The sequence below is a fragment of the Aotus nancymaae genome, unplaced genomic scaffold (genome assembly GCF_030222135.1).
Source record: "Aotus nancymaae isolate 86718 unplaced genomic scaffold, 86718_ANA_hifiasm-v0.15.2.pri h1tg000108l, whole genome shotgun sequence".
NCBI classification, from domain to species: Eukaryota; Metazoa; Chordata; class Mammalia; order Primates; family Aotidae; genus Aotus; species Aotus nancymaae.
The window spans coordinates 28,772,771-28,777,380 of record NW_026988523.1 but is presented as its reverse complement, the minus strand read 5'-3'; the positions used below and the strand labels follow the sequence as shown (position 1 = coordinate 28,777,380).

Sequence of the window (4,610 nt, the reverse complement as noted above, 5' to 3'; positions counted from 1 at the left end):
ACGTCACTTCCCCGCCGGCTCCGGCAGCGGGTCGGTCGGCTGAGTGGCGGAAGAGCAGACGGGACTGGGAAGGCGCTGTCGGTGACATCACGGAGAGGGCGACTTCTATGTAGATGAGGCGGCTCAGGGGCTGCTGCTTCGTCAGGAAGGCTTTCTGTTTTGTGGGAGCGAGTCCAGGACCGCTGGTCGGACCCAAGAGTCCCAGCTGTGTGTCAGGGCTAGGAGGGCTGGGGGTGCGGTGCCCGCGGCGAGTGACCGTGCGTGTAAAGGGTGAGGAGTATGAGGCTGTGTCGGGGCGGAGGCAACAGAACTCATACTTACCTGGCAGGGGAGATACCATGATCACGAAGGTGGTTTTCCCAGGGCGAGGCTTATCCATTGCACTCCGGATGTGCTGACCTCTGCGATTTCCCCAAATGTGGGAAACTCGACTGCATAATTTGTGGTAGTGGGGGACTGCGTTCGCGCTTTCCCCTGATTTTCGTAGTACCTAAAAAGAGAAGCAGTAAAACTGGTTGTCGCATGTTTTCGTGTTTTGCTTCATGTCTTAGTTCTTGCCAAAAAGGTTGGGCAAGGTTAAGAGTTGTGTTGCTGTTTTTTTTGCTGAACAGTAACAGTGCCTCAGACAAACGTGGTCTCACTGGTTTTCTCTTTCTGCTTTTTATGGAGGTTCTTTTGTGGCCTGTAGTCTCGGATTCTCACGCTCTGTGAAAACTTTCGTGTTTTATTTCCCTATACCGTCAATGTGACCTTTTAGAGTTCCGCGGATTTCTGTGCTACTGAGAAATGTGTTTTCACCTCATAGGACCAGGTGGAAACTATGTAGACGGGCGCTCATCTTTGGGATCAAAGCAGGGCCTTTGAGGCTTAGGGGTCCACTTCAGTTGTAAATACAACCCGCTTACTTCGTGTAGGGGAACGGCTCTGCCGGCGCCCAGGTGCCCTTGCGCAGATTGATCGAGGCCCACAGGTTAGAACTGCAATCTCACCTGCCTTAGCAGAAGTGCCCTGCCATCCTTCCTGAAATAGAAGGCCGGAAGTTTGATAAGGAGCCGGGTCTAGTTTCCCTACTATCTCCTGTCGTTTACATAGCTCGTCTTTCTTCAGGCTTCACTTAAGTGGCAGTTTCCTTGTTCGATGGATCGCTTCCACATCCTACATCCATTGCCCGGCAACCTTCTAGAAAGCACCCCGACCCATCCCTCCCACCCCCCCACCGCCTCTTCCTATTTCTGCCGCCTGTGTCCTCCGCGTCCCTCTTTCTTCAGGCCCTCGCTTATCACCTTCATGGACAGAAAATACTTAGCTCTCTCTCAACCTGCGGTGTGCACCTGACACGCATCAGCACCCTGGCAGATTCCTTAACACCCCTTCTCAAATGGCATTGGAAATTCATCTCTTTTTAACTCCCGCAAGTATCTCATTGGTTTTGTCCCTGCGCTACATGAACACGAATATTCCACTACACAAGAAAGCCCCAGGCTTGGTGATGGCGCTTCTGGGCATTTTGCCAACCTCTCCCAGGGTGTGTTTTCTGACCCCACTCACTTGTGATTTGTAATGTCCTAGTGAATAGAAACTCCCCGGCTCACACTGAAGTAACGGAGGACGGGGTCAGGATGGGTGCCGGTTGGTTGTGGTCGGCCAGGTAGTGGGGGTGGGTGGGACGGCCTATGGCGTCCCCTGGTGGCTACCCCGGGAATGGCACTCAGATCCGCATGTCCGGAGAAGCCTCTGCCATTCCGACCAGGGTGCGGGTGCAGAAACCCTGCGGCTCCAAAGAAACCTGGCTAGAAAGCACAGGATGCCCACGGACTGTTCAGGACACTGCGAGTGGAAGCCCTACGGACTGATGCAGTTGGATGAAGATGAGCCATTTACTTCTCTAACCCCAGCAGCAGACACTGCCTTGCTCAAACATAAAATATATGAAGCAAAACCGAAAGCAACTTTCAGTGCTTTACTGATAAGCAAACAGGTTTTGAGAATGTTTAAGAAATGTCCCTTGATCCGGGACGGTCATCACTAACGTATGCTTCGGATTCCTGATGGAGAGGTTTCTGAACAAAAGCAGCCCACCAATCCAGTGGCTAACAACTGCTTGGATATGGTTTCCAGGCCCATCCAACATACCGAGGTTCTGACAGAGACGTGGGCTTCTGTCTGCCTTTGGGAAGGCTGATGCGTCAGATAAAAAAAAGTTTTTAAAATTTTTCTTGTTGGAAGCATTGATGATCAAAAACTTAGTCAGGGTATCCCTCTTTGCCAGAAAGGCTCATTCCTGGATAACCCTGTCCCACGCTGGGGACAGGGGAGGAAAGGAGTCACCTTTCTAAGGAATGTTTAAGAGTGCCTGGCTGGGGGCGGTGGCTCACGCTTATAATCCCAGCACTTTGGGAGGCCGAGGCGGGTGGATCACGAGGTCAAGAGATCGAGACCATCCTGGTTAACATGGTGAAACCCCGTCTCTACTAAAAATACAAAAATTAGCTGGGCACGGTGGCACGTGCCTGTAGTCCCAGCTACTCGGGAGGCTGAGGCAGGAGAATTGCTTGAACCCAGGAGGCAGAGGTTGTGGTGAGCCGAGATCGCGCCATTGCACTCCAGCCTAGGTAACAAGAGTGAAACTCCGTCTCAAAAAAAAAAAAAAAGAGTGCCTAAAAGTCCAATGGAAAGGGCATTACAGCCAGGTGTGGTGGCTCACACCTGTAATCCCAGCACCTCACAAGGCAGAGGTGGGTGGATCGCCTGAGTCCAGGAGTTCCAGACCAGCCTGGGCAACACGGCAAAACCCGACCTCTACTGAAAAGGTGTTGTGGTATGTGCCTGTAATTCCAGCTACTCAGGAGGCTGAGGCATGAGAATCATTTAAACCTGGGAGGCGGAGGTTGCAGTGAGCTAAGATTGCACCACTGCACTCCAGCCTGGGTGATAAGGTGAGACTCTGTCTCAAGAAGAAAAAAGGGAATCACAGAGCGACCAGAGAGAAGGAGAGAGTGAGAGGCCTCAGTTAAGTCTCCAGCTGCTGTGACTTGTTGAATCACCTCTAGTCTTGAGAATACCATGAAATTAGTTTTCTCAGGCGTAAATCGATGAGAAATAATAATAATAACATTGCACTTGATCATTCGATGCCCTTAGACATTTATAGGACCGTGGATGGTAATGTTTTCAAGAGAAAAAAATAAAGGCTGGTGCAGAACAGTTAAGTGCACTGTAATTTGAATACATCCGCTTTTGGGCATTTAAATCATGGGTCAAGAATTGAGGGCAAGAGGGCAGGTTGGAATCCTGACAGCAGGTGGGGGATGTTACCCTTTTAAATTTTCCAACAGCATCATGGTGTTTACCACCCTTGTTTCAGCAACACCCGCTGTGGTCTGAAATAACAAGGTCTGGAAGTGACCAAACAGCAAACCACACCATAGAATCAGCACAAACCTCTGTGCCTGTTAACAGAAACAAATGCTTATCTGTTATTCGTACCACAAAAAAAAAACAGGGGAAAGCGCGAACGCAGTCCCCCACTACCACAAATTATGCAGTCGAGTTTCCCACATTTGGGGAAATCGCAGGGGTCAGCACATCCGGAGTGCAATGGATAAGCCTCGCCCTGGGAAAACCACCTTCGTGATCATGGTATCTCCCCTGCCAGGTAAGTATGAGTTCCTCTGCCTCCGCCCCGACACAGCCTCATACGCCTCACCCTTTACACGCACGGTCACTTGCCGTGGGCACCGCACCCCCAGCCCTCCTAGCCCTGACACACAGCTGGGACTCTTGGGTCCGACTAGCTGTCCTGGACTCGCTCCCACAAAACAGAAAAGCCTTCCTGGCGAAGCAGCAGGTGGCCAAGCAGCAGCCCCTGTGCCACCTCATCTACATAGAAGTCGCCCTCTCCGTGATGTCACCGACAGCGCCTTCCCAGTCCCCTCTGCTCCTCCACCACTCAGCCACCAACCCGCTGTCAGAGCTGGTGGGGAAGTGACGTTGGCCTCTCCCTTCCCTCCCTCCCCGGGTCTGTTCGCTCCCAAAGAGGCGTGTCCTTATTCTATGTTGCCGAGCCCCATTCTTCAAATAATGTTTTTTAATTCGCAGACTAGAACGTTGAGGGTTACAAAGGAAACTGGTTCTTTTCACATCCTTATCCTTGTGATGTAGCATTCCCCTTGAAATTGGAAGCCGTTCAGTATCCGAGAGAAACCATATTTATGAAGCTAGACGGCTCCGATGCCTGCACAGCAGCCGTCCAGGTCAGAACCGCAGTCTCACCTGTCTTGGTGGAATGCTGCGGTCCTCCCAGGAATACAAACCAGCGATAACGGTTTTATCGCTCGTAATGTTGTAAAAACAGTTGTCCAGTTTCATGAATCTTGTAGGTTTTTTTTCCTCCAAATTCAGTATTGTAGAAATATATGCTGCCCGAGAAGAGACGATTGGACACTCTCACGCGTGGCGCCGGACAACGTCATCTCCTGCACAGCCTTCTCCAGACCTCAGTGCTGACCTCATGTTCGTATTTTATATTCTGCAAAGACAAAAACAAAGTAATTCACATTTGACACAAACACCTGGGATACATCTTGTGTGACGTGTTTAACAAACGCCTG

At 50.9% G+C, this 4,610-nt stretch overlaps 2 non-coding genes across 2 annotated transcripts; one reads left to right on the top strand and one right to left on the bottom strand.

Moving 5' to 3' along the window:
* The first annotated feature begins 313 nt into the window (after positions 1–313).
* Positions 314–477, top strand: LOC135272402 (U1 spliceosomal RNA). Its single transcript, XR_010340555.1, has one exon. It is a non-coding gene; the product is annotated as a U1 spliceosomal RNA (small nuclear RNA).
* Positions 478–3,499: 3,022 nt separating this feature from the next.
* On the bottom strand, positions 3,500–3,663 carry LOC135272400 (U1 spliceosomal RNA). The gene has a single exon (XR_010340553.1). It is a non-coding gene; the product is annotated as a U1 spliceosomal RNA (small nuclear RNA).
* Between the last annotated feature and the right edge of the window lie 947 nt (positions 3,664–4,610).